Below are 14,024 nucleotides of genomic sequence, written 5' to 3' on the forward strand. Positions count from 1 at the left end.
GTGTGACTAGAGGGGACAGGAACCTCTTGCACTCGACTTCACGGTAGACAGGCTGACTGGTAGGTCCGCCCATGTGAAGCCCACCCTGGAAGCTGAGTGTATGTTACCAGTGGGGTCTTAAACACACAAGGCCTCACTCGTCGGTGTGGTGAAGAAAGCCAAGACTCCATGCTCTCCATTGTTAGCAGGCCGGAAAGATCAGGAGACTAGCAATGGAGAGATGCTTCTTAGGCTCTTCAGATCCAAAACTTCCACATTCCCCATTGTTTATAGGTATGGGATAGAGAGGTGAACAGAACTGAAGCAGCTGTTGGAATTCATTTGCTGGTTACTTTAGTGCTTATTTGGCAGTGATGGGTTTGGGATTGGGCTTTTGGTTTTGCACATTCCCTAAAATGGTTCTTTTATCACTTTTAAAAATACCAGGATACAAGGATAGCTGGATGATTCTATAAATCTAATTTTTAAAACTATCAGTTCTGGGTAGGCACGGTGGCTCACGCCTGCATTCCCAGCACTTCGGGAGGCCAAGGCAGGCAGATCACAAGGTAGGAGATCGAGAACATCCCGGCTAACACAGTGAAACCCCGTCTTTACTAAAAATAAAAAAATTGCTGGGCGCAGTGGCTCACGCCTGTAATGCCAGCACTTTGGGAGGCCAAGGCGGGCGAATCATGAGGTCAGGAGATCGAGACCATCCTGGCTAACATGGTGAAACCCCGTCTCTACTAAAAATACAAAAAATTAGCTGGGCGTGGTGGCGGGCGCCTATAGTCTCAGCTATTCAGGAGGCTGAGGCAGGAGAATGGCGTGAACCCGGGAAGCAGAGCTTGCAGTGAGCCGAGATTGCGCCACTGCACTCCAGCCTGGGCGACAGAGTGAGACTCTGTCTCAAAAAAAAAAAAAAAAAAAAAATACAAAAAATTAGCTGGGCATAGTGGCAGGTGCCTGTAGTCCCAGCTACTCGGGAGGCTGAGGCAGGAGAATGAATGGTGTGAACCTGGGAGGCGGAGCTTGCAGTGAGCCGAGATTGTGCCACTGCATTCCAGCCTGGGTGACACAGCGAGACTCTACTGGTCAGTTCTGCTGATGGAGAAAAAAAAATTTGATAAAATTTAACATCCATTTTCTAAAAAGTATCCCTATGTGCCATTTATTACTATAATGAGAAACCAAAAGTGTTAATGCTTTAGAGTTGCATTCCAAGTCCACTCTTGCCCACTACCAAACACTGTTCTAGAGGTACTAGTCAGTACAATCGGGCACGAGAAGGAAAAAATGCCTTGGCATGAACAAAAAGCAACCAGGGGTCATACTGGGTCAATATTCCTAGATAGGAACTATCTTGTTCCTAGTTAGAAATGTTTAATGATTCAGGGAAAGTTGACAGCTGAATGGGAGTGATATATAATTCATACTGGTATATGAGAATACCAATGGTGGCCTTAGGCCGATCCTAACAAACATCAGGCAGACAAAAACCAAGGAAGCACACCAAACCTCTCAAAGCTATGGTAATTGAGTGCATCACTTGAGAAGGGTGGTGTTTCAGCTTAGTAGGTAAAAGTTGGATTATTATGTAGGTGGTCATCTTGAGAAAAAGCTGTATCCCTTACACCCAATAAATTGCAAATGATCAAAATATTTGGAAAATGCAACTACACCCCCAAAAGAAACATGGTTAAATGGTATAAATGAGAGAAAACATTTAAATAACTCATGTGAAAAGATGCTCAACTCCACTGGCAAATTAAAATCACAAGGTAACATCTCGAGAAGTGGGTCTTCTGATGCCAAGGATGGAGCAGCTTGCAAGGATGCACTCTAGGGAATGACCAAAATCACTCAGCCTAGAGGTGCTCTCAACACCCTCACCCCCACCCCTGCCCCAAGCAGGTCCACTCCTGGATACTCCTAGAGAATCTCACACATGGGGAAGAGCCACAGCAGAGTTTTTGGAGAAAAATGAAACCACCAGCAGAAAAATGGGTGAGTACATTCAGGCATATTCAGATGATACTCAGCTATGAAATAAGCTACAACTACGGTATCAACCTAAATAAATCCTGAACAGTGAAGCCAAGTGTAGCAACATATCAATATGCACAATACCACCTCATATTCTCTAAACGTGGCCCACGGGCCAGGCTGGCTGAGGGGAGAAAGTGTGTACACCAGAGTGTACATCAACGTGGACTAAGACCAAACAGATTGGTAACGAGTTTGTGGACATCAGCCAGAGGCTGTGAAAGCCCGAATCGATAGTGGTTAATTCAGTGAGGGAGAGGGGCTGAGATGAGGAAAGGCAGGTAGAGCTTTACCTATCAGTAAGGAAAGTGTAGACGGAGGTGTTGGTTATGCCTGTTTGCGTGTCAGATTTTCATTTTTGGGGAGGGTGGGAAGTGACAGAGTCTCCCAGGCTGGGGTGCAATGGTGCCATCATGGCTCGCTGCAGCCTCAACCTCCTGGGCTCAAGCGATCCTCCTGCCTCAGCCTCTGGAGTAGCTAAGACTATAAGTGCACACTACCACACCTGGCAAATTTTATAATTTTTGGTAGAAATGGGATCTTGCTACTTGCCCAAGCTGGTCTTGAACTCCTGGTCTCCAGTGACCCTCCCATGTCAGCTCCCCTAGTCACTGGGATTACAAGCATAAGCTACCACACACAGCTCTCAGATTTTTAAACATCTATATCCTTTGATCAAGAACTTCACTTTCCTGAAATCCTCCCATATGTTCAAAAAGTATAATCCCTACTGCACTCCTGTAGCAGAAGACGAAATAAGCTGATGTTCATTAAGAGGCAAGAACTGAATAAGGTAGAAAGCATTCAAACCGTGGAATACCGTGCAGCCTTTGAAAAAGACAAGGTACATGTGTGTACGAGCAAGGAATTATGTCTGATATATGCTGTCTGCCCAGGGAAATATTCAATTACAGAGCAGTTTGTATTATAATCTACCATTTTTAAAAAACAGAAGGAAGTTAACAGTTTCTAGTAATGACAGTTGCTGAGAATAACAAAATGCTGCATATAGATGGCAGATGGTGGAAGCCAGGTTTCTCTCTGTTGGAGTGGGAGGAAACAGAGGAAGCAAGGGGAGAAGCTAAGATAAGCAAGGGGAGGAGGCTAGAATAATCCATGTGGTAATGAATTAGAGCCGGAGATATCATGATGAAGTCATGTTTAGCTTCATATGTACGGATGGTTTCATATAGAAATACTGATAGTGGCGAGGCACAGTGACTCACGCCTATAATCTCAGCACTCTAGGAGGCTGAGGCAGGAGGATGAGGAGCCCAGCAGTTTGAGACCAGCCTGAGCAACACAGTGAGACCCCACATCTACAAAAAATTTTAAAAATTAGCCAGGCATGGTGGTGCATGCCTGTGGTCCCAGCTACTATGGAGGCTGAGGCAGGAGGATCACCTGAACCCAGGAGGACAAGGCTATAGTGAAACCAAGATCACACCACTGCACTCCAGCCTGCATGACGCAGCGAGAGCCTGTTTCAAGAAAAGGAAAAAAGAAAAACTGCTGACTGTGATGTGTATATACACAGGTGACTACACACATGCATTTCCTTGTACTGTCAGCTCAGAAGGCAATGAACACACTTGGCTCCCAGTGTTAGGTTTCTAAAGCCATTCTCCAATAAAAAAGGGCTCCTTGGAGAAATGGCTGATTGTAGAGATGGGACAGAAAACGTACAGTACGTGCCTAAAGAATCCAAAGCACCAGAAAGGAAGGGCTCAAAAACAGCAATCAAATATGTGGTTATGTGAAAGGAACACAGGAGCCAACTGAAAAAGCCACAACAGCCAAAGCCGAAGAACTTGAGCAACAAAATAAAGCAGTATTGGACTAGAATCCAAAGTATAAATATCCACAAGTCCACACTGACATAAACAAATAAATAAATGGGGGTGACTACAAATCTTTCACGCAGAATTCAAAGTAATTTACATGGACACTGCCTCAGGAGGTGGAGCCTCGCCTCCTCTGTGGGCTTTGCAATGTTCCAAAGAGTACATACAGTGGGGATGGGAAAGTGCCTGTCACTGTGGAGACCTGACATGCTACCTCAGCCGGGGGGTGTCATCTTGAAAGCATGGGCCCTTGATCTGAAATGATGAAAATGGCATTTTACCTCTGTGGTCTTCCTCTCAAAATGCACGACCTCAGTCTAATCATCAAGAAAACACCCGACCAATCCCCAGACGAAAAATCCCTGACTGATATTCCTCAAAACTGTTGAGGTCATCAAGCCAGGAAAGTGAGAAAAGTATAATCATCAGAATGTAAAAACGAATGGGGCCGGGTGCAGTGGCTCACGCCTGTAATTCCAGCACTTTGGGAGGCCAAGGTAGTTGGATCACTTGAGGTCAAGAATTCAAGACCAGCCTGATCAACATGATGAAACCCCATCTCTACTAAAAATACAAAAAAATTACCTGGGCATGATGGCACATGCCTGTAATCCCAGCTACTCTGGAGGCTGAAGCAGGGGAATCCCTTGAATCCAGGAGGCAGAGGTTGCAGTGAGCCGAGATCAAGCCACTGCATTCTGGGCTGGGCAACAGAGAGAGACTGTCTCAAAAAAAAAAAAAGGCCAGGCACAGTGGCTTATGCCTGTAATCCCAGCACTGGGAGGCCAAGGCAAGTGGATCACGAGGTCAGGAGATTGAGATCATCCTGGCTAATATGGTGAAACCCCGTCTCTACTAAAAATACAAAAAAAAAAATTAGCCGGGCATGGTGGCGGGCGCCTGTAGTCCCAGCTACTTGGGAGGCTGAGGCAAGAGAATGGCGTGAACCCGGGAGGTGGAGCTTGCAGTGAGCCGAGATTGCACCACTGTACCCCAGCCTGGGAGACAGAGGGAGACTCCGTCTCAAAAAAAAAAAAAAAAAAGATTGGCCAGCCTGGGCAATACAGTGAGACCTCAAATCTGCAAAAAATTTTAAAATTGGCCAGGCAAGGTGGCTCATGACTGTAATCCCAGCACTTTGGGAAGCTGAGGAGGGTGGATCACGAGGTCAGCAGTTCAAGACCAGCCTGGCCAAGACGGGGAGACCCCGTGTTTACTAAAAAATACAAAAAAAAAAAAAAAAAAAGCCCGGTGAAGCGGCAGGCACTTGTAATCCCAGCTACTCGGGAGGCTGAGGCAGGAGAATCGTTTGAACCCGGGGGGCGGAGGTTGCAGTGAGCCGAGATCGCGCCACTGCACTCCAGCCTGGCTGGGCGATTGAGACTCCATCTCAAAAAAATCAATAAATAAAAATTAAAAATTATCCTGGCATAGCCGGGCGCGGTGGCTCACGCCTGTAATCCCAGCACTTTGGGAGGCTGAGGCGAGCAGATCATGAGGTCAGGAGATAGAGACCATCCTGGCTAACACAGTGAAACCCCGTCTCTACTAAAAATACAAAAAAAATTAGCCAGGCGTGGTGGTGGGCGCTTGTAGTCCCAGCTACTTGGGAGGCTGAGGCAGGAGAATGGCTTGAACCCGGGAAATGGAGCTTGCAGTGAGCTGAGATTGCGCCACTGCACTCCAGCCTGGGCGACAGAGCGAGACTCCGTCTCAAAAAAAAAAAAAAAATATCCTGGCATAGTAGCACATGCCTGTGGTCCCAGCTACTGAGGGGCCTGAGGCAGGAGAATCACATGAGCATAGGAGTTTGAGGTTACAGTGAGCTGATTGCACCACTAGACTCTAGCGTGAACAGAGCAAGACCCTGCCTGTCTCAAAAAAAAAAAAAACAAAACAAAAAACAACTTCATGGTTGGATGTGGCATCAAAATTGACACAGCAAAATAATGAATGAGGCTCGGCGTGGTGGCTCACGCCTGTAATCCCAGCACTTTGGGAGGCCAAGGCAGGCAGATCACCTGAGGTCGGGAGTTTGAGACCAGCCTAACCAACATGGAGAAAACTTGTCTCTACTAAAAATGCAAAATTAGCCCAGCATGGTGGCAGGAGCCTGTAATCCCAGCTACTTGGGAGGCTGAGGCAGGAGAATTGCTTGAACCCAGGAAGTGGAGGTTGCAGTGAGCCAAGATCGTGCTATTGCACTCCAGCCTAAGCAACAAGAGTGAAACTGTCTCAAATAATAATAATAATAATAATAATAATGAAACAGTCGATGAGAATAAATTAATTAGAATGCAGCAGAAGGTGAAGGTGGGGGGGAAAGGCTAGAAAACATGCAAGAAAGGTAAGATACCTAGAAGACAGACTGAGAAAAGTGACAAATACACATTTCACTGTACCTTCAAATGAGGGCCAGGCACAGTGGCTCACGCCTGTAATCTCAGCACTTTGTGAGACTGAAGCTGGAGGATCACTTGAGCCCAGGAGTATGGAACAGTCCCGGCTACTTGGGAAGCTGAGACAGGAAGATCGCTTGAGGCCAGAAGGTGGAAGCTGCAGTGGCCATGAGCAGACCACTGCACTCCAGCCTGGACTACAGGCACATGCCATCACATCCGGCTAATTAAAAAAGTTTTTTTTACTGGGTGTGGTGGTGCATGCCTGTGCAGCTACTTGGGAGGCTGAGGTGGGAGGATCACTTAAGTCCAGGATACAGGATAAATAAAAAGAAATCCAGGCTGGGTACGGTGGTTCACACACATAATCTCAGCACTTTGGGAGGCCAAGGTGGGAGGGCTGCTTGAGCCCCCAGTACTTCGAAACCAACCTGGGAAACAGAGCAAAACCCCATCTCTACCGAAAAAAACAAAAACAAAAATTAGGTGGGCATGGTAGTACATTCCTATATTCCGCATTCCCAGCTACTTTGGAGGCTGAGGCGGGAGGATCTCTTGAGTCTGGGAGGCGGAGGTTGCAGTGAGCTGAGATTGCACCACTGCATTTCCAGCCTGAGTGACAGAGCCAGATCCTATCTCAAAAAAAAAAAAAAAAAAAAGAGAGAGAGAGAGAGAGAGAAGTCAATCATTCCAGCCCTAGTAATAAACTGCAGAAAACCAAAGAAAATCTTAAGAGCAGTGGGGGACAGGGCAGGGGTAAATATCATCTTCAAAGGAGACTGACGTTACAACAGTAACAATGAAAGCCAGAAACCAATGGGATGGCAGCTTCATGTGCTGAAGGCAATTAATGGCAACCTGGAGAGAGTATGTAGTATTTAAGCATATAGTATTCAGGGTGAAATAAAGATATTTTTAGGCAAAAACAGAGTTCTTCAGGCCAGGCGCAGTGGCTCATGCCTGTAATCCCAGCACTTTCGGAGGCCAAGGTGGGAGGACCATTTGAGGTCAAGAGTTTGAGAACAGCCTGGCCCAACGTGGTGAAACCCCATCTCTACTAAAAATACAAAAACTAGCTGGGCGGTAGTGGCGCAGATCTGTAATCCCAGCAACTCAGGAGTCTGAGGCAGGAGAATTACTTGAGCCTGGAAGATGGAGGTTGTGGTGAGCCGAGATCACACCACTCCAGCCTGAGCAACACAGTGAGACCCTGTCTCAAAAAAAAAAAAAAAAAAAAAAGAAAGAGAAAAGAAAGAAAGAAACAGTTCTTCATCAGCAGACCCATACTAACGGAAATTCCAGATGGGGATGGGGGTAAAGAGAGTTTAAATAATCTGAGCGCTTTTGTCATCCAAGAGGACAGACAGTAAAGACATCAGTTAACTTTAGGTGTGGATATATTAAATAAGTACATTGCAATTCCTAGAATAACCACTAAAGGAACAGAAACACAGGCAAGACTAGCAAGCTGGCTGAAGGAAAAAAGGAACCTAAAATTACAGAATAGAAAGGATGATAGATTCCAACCCCAAATATAATCAATAACATTTTAAGAATATACTAAATATGTTATTCCTGTTCCTCTATTACAAGAGAATGATTTTAGCATGCCTGAGATGTTCCTATTTTGGAAAGCAATCTATACTCTTTTTTTTTTTTTTCTTGAGACAGAGTCTTGCACTATCGCCCAGGCTGGAGTGCGGTGGCGTGATCTCGGCTCACTGCAAGCTCTGCCTCCCAGGTTCACGCTATTCTCCTGCCTCAGCCTCCCAAGTAGTTGGGACTACAGGCACCCACCACCACGCCTGGCTAATTTTTTTTGTATTTTTAGTAGAGACGGGTTTCACTGTGTTAGCCAGGATGGTCTTGATCTCCTGACCTCGTGATCCATCCACCTCGGTCTCCCAAAGTGCTGGGATTACAGGCGTGAGCCACCATGCCCAGGCTAGCAATCTGTACTTCTAACAGGACTCCCTGCAGGGGGAGGAGAGAAAAACATGTCCAGTAGTCAGCCAGTGAGTGTTGGTAAAGTTTAAATTGGATGTTTTTCCATCAAACTAAGTAGAGGCTAGGTGCAGTAGCTCACACCTGTAATCCCAGTAATTTGGGAGGCCGAGGCAGGAGGATCACTTGAGCCCAGGAGTTCGAGACCAGCCAGAGTAACATAGTGAGAACCTTGTTGCTACAAAAAATTAGCCAAGGCCGGATGCAGTAGCTCATGCCTATAATCCCAACACTTTGGGAGGCTGAGGTGGGCAGATCACGAGGTCAGGAGTTCGAGACAAGCCTGATCAACATGGTGAAACCCCCTCTCTATTAAAAATACAAAAGTTAGCCAGGTGTGGTGGCACACAAGTAGAAATCATAAAAATGTATTTTGTAAGTTTGGAAATTACTGGGGGACAAAGTGAGACTCTGTCTAAAAAAAAATAATTAGCCGAGTAAGCCGAGTGTGGTGGCATGTGCCTGTAGTCCCAGCTACTAGGGAGGCTGAGGCAGGAGGATCACTTGAGTCTGGGAGGTTGATGCTGAAGTGAGCCACAATCACGCCACCGCACTCCAGCTTGCACAAGAGTGAGACCCTGTCTCAAGAAAATAAATAAGTAGAAATCATAAAAATGTGCTTTTAAAGTTTGGAAATTACTCAAAATGCCTTGATTTGTGACTAAGAATGTACAAACTTTAACATTTATATTTTTTGATATTTATCAATCATAACCTGTTTAAGAAACAGATTCTACTGAAAACTGAGACTTAACCAGGCACAGTGTCTCATGGCGCAATCTCGGCTCACTGCAAACTCCATCTCCCAGGTTCACGCGATTCTCCTGCTTCAGCCTCCGGAGTAGCTGGGATTACATGTTCACATCACCATGCCCAGCTAATTTTTTATATTTTCAGTAGAGACAGGGCTTCACTATGTTGGCCAGGCTAGTATTAAACTCCTGACCTCAGGTGAGCCACCCGCCTCAGCCTTACTTTTTTTTTTTGAGACAGAGTCTTGCACTGTCACCCAGGCTGGAGTGCAGTGGTGCAATCTCAGCTCACTGCAACCTCCACCTTCGGGGTTCAAGCAATTCTGCTGCCTCAGCCTCCTGAGTAGCTGGGATTACAGGTGTGTGCCACCACGCCCAGCTAATTTTTGTACTTTTAGTAGAGACGGGGTTTCACCATGTTGATGAGGCTGGTTTTGAACTCCTGACCTCGTGATCTGCCCACCTCAGTCTCCCAAAGTGCTGGGATTACAGGCGTAAGCCACCATGCCTGGCTACAATTTTTTTTTTTTAATTACAGGGTCTCACTATGTTGCCCAGGCTGTAGTGCAGTGGCTATTCACAGGCATGATCCCACCACTGATCAGCACAGGAGTTCTGACCTGCTCCGTTTCTGACCTGGGCCAGTTCACCCCTCCATAGGCAACCTGATGGCACCCCCCTCCCGGGAGGTCACCATCTTGATGCCGAACTTAGCGCAAACACCCGATTGGCATAGCGCACTGCAGCCCAGAACTCTGGGGCTCAAGCAATCCTCGCACCTCAGCCTCCCGAGTAGCTGGGACTACAGGCACACGCCACTGTGCCTGGCAAAAAAAAATTTTTTTTAATTAGCCAGATGTGCAGGCACGTGCCTGTGGTCCCAGCTAAGTGGGAGGCTGAGGTGGGAGGATGGCTTGAGCCCAAGAGGTTGAGGCTGCAGTGAGCTGTGATCACGCCACTGTACTCCAACCTGGGTGACAGAGTAAGACACTGTCTCAAAAACAAAAAAAGAAAAAAAAATGAGAGTTTTGGCTGGGTGCGGTGGCTCAAGTCTGTAATCGCAGCACTTTGGGAGGCCAAGGCGGGTGGATTATCTGAGGTCAGGAGTTCAAGACCAGTATGGCTAGCATGGTGAAACCCCATCTCTGCTAAAACTACAAAAATTAGTCTGGCATGGTGACAGGCGCCTGTAATCTCAGCTACTTGGGAGGCTGAGGCAGGAGAATCGCTTGAACCCAGGAGGCAGAGGTTTCAGTGAGCCGAGAGTGCACCACTGCATTCCAGCCTGGGCAACAGAGCGAGACTCCGTCTCAAAAAAAAAAAGAGAGACTTTACTTTTTATGAACTCTGCTGATGAACTGTGCAAATACAAAAGAGGGGTGGCATATGCATATCCACTTATGTGATTTAAAATTATTTCTGGAAAAATACATGAGAAACTAGTAACTATGGTTGCTTCTAGACAGGCAACTAGAAAGCAGGCAGGGTGGAGAAATTTCATAATTTCCCTTTTTGAAAATTGCTGTCTAGTCTATTTAGAAAGAAAAAAAGAAAACTGCTCTGACTTATTATGTGCGAATCTTAAAAGGATATATATATATATATATATATATATAGGCCAGGGTTAATGGCTCATGCCTATAATCCCAGCACTTTGGGAGGCTGAGGTGGACAGATCACTTGAAGGCAGGAGATTGCGACCAGCCTGGCCAACATAGCGAAATCCCATCACTGTTAAAAATACAAAAAAAATTAGCTGGGTGTGGTGGAGCATGCCTGTAATCCCAGCTACTCGGGAGGCTGAGACAGGAGAAACATTTGAACCTGAGAGGAGGAGACTGCAGTGAGCTGAGATCACACCACTGTACTCCAGCCTGAGCAACACAGCAAGACTCTGTCTCAAAAAATAATAATAAAAACCAATAAAATTGGATCCCTACATCACACCACAGAGAGTACATTTTGACCTTGAGTAAGGAAGGATTTCTTCAGAATTGTAAAACACGGGCTGGGCACGGTGGCACATGCTTGTAACCCCAGCACTTTGGGAGGCCGAGGTGGGCAGATCACAAGATCAGGAGATCAAGACCATCCTGGCTAACACTGTGAATAAAAAAAAAAAAAAAAAAAATTAGCCAGTCATGGTGGCACATGCCTGTAGTCCCAGCTACTCTGGAGGCTGAGGTTGCAGTGGGCAGAGATCGCGCCACTGCACTCCAGCCTGGGGGACAGAGTGAGACTCCATCTCAAAAAGAAAAAGAATTGTAAAGCACAACCATAAAGAAAAAGAGTCAACTATATTAAAATTAAGACCCTCTGTTAACCAAAAGATACTACAAAGAGAATGACAAGTCATAAACTGGAAGAAGATATTGCCAACTCATGTTCTAAATTGTATCTAGAATATACAAAGAATGACTATGAATTAATGAGAACAAGATAATCCAATAGAAAAGTAGGCAAAACAACAGGAATTTCAGAGAAGAGGAAATCATTCCTCTGCAAAATCATTCCTAAATATATAAAATATTGTTCAATATCATTACAAAACAGGAAAATCTAAATTACAGTAACTATGTCATCTCACACACAATGTGTTGGAGAAAATTAAAGATTGATAATACCCAAAGCTAGTGAGGAAATGGAACAAAGTGCTGCAGGTGAGCATGTTGATTTGTATATTATATATTTCTGTAAAAATAAAATACAAAGCAGAAGCAGTTTGAAACAAAAAGTTAGAAAAAAAAACGTCCATCAACAGAATAAAATGGATACCTTATATCCATGCAGATTCTTATATCGCAATGAAAACTGAATAAGGCACCCTACAAAACCCTTGACCAGTACTCCTCAAAACTGACAAAGTTAGTAAAAACAAGTGTGAGAAACTGACAGCCACGAGGAGCCTAAGGAGACGTGATGACTAAATGTAATGTGGAATCTTAGATGAGATTCTGAAACAGAAAAAGGACATTAGGAAAAAAACTGAGTAAATCTGGGCCAGGTGTGGTGGCTCATGCCTGTAATCCCAACACTTTGGGAGGCCAAGACAGGTGGATCACCTGAGGTCAAGAGTTCGAGACTAGCCTGGCCAACATGACGAAACTCTGACTCTACTATAAACACAAAACATTAACTGGGCATGGTGGCGGGAGGCTGAGGCAGGAGAATGGTGTGAACACGGGAGGCGGAGCTTGCAGTGGGCCGAGATCACACCACTGCACTCCAGCCTGAGTGACAGGGCGAGACTCCATCTCAAAAAAAAAAAAAAGACGGAGTCCTTCCTTCCTTCCTTCCTTCCTTCCGTCCGTCCGTCCTTCCTTCCTTCCTCCCTCCCTCCCTCCCTCCCTCCCTCCCTTTCTTTCTTTTTCCCTCTGTGGCCCGGGCTGCATGTAATCTACTGGGCTCGCTGCTGCCCCAGCACCGCGGACTGCCTGGGACTGCCAGCGCTTGCCAGCCTGCTTTTCCTCCTTTGGCTGCAGGCGCGGTTTCGCCATCTTGGCCACGCTGCACTCCGGCTCCTGACCCCGAGTGTTCTGCCCGCCTCGGCCTCCGGAAGTGCTGGGACTGCGGGCGGAATCTCGCTCACTTGGTGCTCTGCGTGGCCCGGGCTGGAGTGCGGTGGCGTGGTCTTGGCTCGCGGCAGCCTCCGCCTCCCAGCCGCCGGCCTTGGCCTACCAGGGTGCTGGGATTGCAGCCCCTGCCCGGCCGCCGCCCCGTCTGGGAGGTGAGGAGCGCCTCTGCCCGGCCACCCATCGTCTGGGAGGTGAGGAGCGCCTCTGCCCGGCCACCCATCGTCTGGGAGGTGAGGAGCGCCTCTGCCCGTCCACCCATCGTCTGGGAGGTGAGGAGCGCCTCTGCCCGGCCACCCATCGTCTGGGAAGTGAGGAGCGCCTCTGCCTGGTCGCCCTGTCTGGGAAGAAGTGAGGACCGCCTCTGCCCGGCCGCCCCGTCTGGGAAGAAGTGAGGAGCGACTCTGCCCGGCCGCCCTGTCTGGGAAGAAGTGGGGAGCGCCTCTGCCCGGCCGCCCCGTCTGGGAAGTGAGGACCGCCTCTGCCCGGCCGCCCCGGCCGGGAAGAAGTGAGGACCGCCTCTGCCCGGCCGCCCCGTCTGGGAAGAAGTGAGGAGCGCCTCTGCCCGGCCGCCCCGTCTGGGAAGAAGTGAGGAGCGCCTCTGCCCGGCCGCCCCGTCTGGGAAGAAGTGAGGAGCGTCTCTGCCCGGCCACCCATTGTCTGGGAAGTGAGGAGCGCCTCTGCCCGGCCGCCTCGTCTGGGAAGTGAGGAGCGCCTCTGCCCGGCCCCCCATTGTCTGGGAAATGAGGAGCGCCTCTGCCCGGCCGCCCCGTCCGGGAAGAAGTGAGGAGCACCTCTGCCCGGCCACCCCGTCTGGGAAGTGAGGAGCGCCTCTGCCCGGCCGCCCCGTCTGGGAAGTGAGGAGCGCCTCTGCCCGGCCACCCATCGTCTGGGAAGTGAGGAGCGCCTCTGCCCGGCCGCCCCGTCTGGGAAGAAATGAGGAGCACCTCTGCCCGGCCGCCCCATCTGGGAAGAAGTGAGGAGCGTCTCTGCCTGGCCGCCCCGTCTGGGAAGTGAGGAGCGCCTCTGCCCGGCTGCCCCGTCTGGGATGTGGGGAGCGCCTCTGCCCGACTGCCCCGTCTGGGAAGTATACCACGGAGGCCAGAAGCAATCTGGGGGCTGGACGTGGTGGCTCACGCCTGTGGTCCCGGCACTCTGGGGGGCCGAGGCGGGTTGATCACTTCGGGCTAGGAGTTCGAGACCAGTCTGGCCAACATGGCGAAACATATGAAAAATACAACAGACAAACCAACCAACCAACTCAGTGACAACAAAACAGGTCTATCCTGGAGTCATACTCTAATCTTTTCTATTTTCCTCCCTTTCTGATCCTTTATCCCACTTTCTTTTTCTTCCTCTTCCTTCTCCTTCTTCGTCAAATAGAGGATTGAGTTATTATCACTGATCCATATAAGGTCCCTCTCT

Source organism: Symphalangus syndactylus, chromosome 13, assembly GCF_028878055.3.
Source record: "Symphalangus syndactylus isolate Jambi chromosome 13, NHGRI_mSymSyn1-v2.1_pri, whole genome shotgun sequence".
Taxonomy (NCBI): Eukaryota; Metazoa; Chordata; class Mammalia; order Primates; family Hylobatidae; genus Symphalangus; species Symphalangus syndactylus.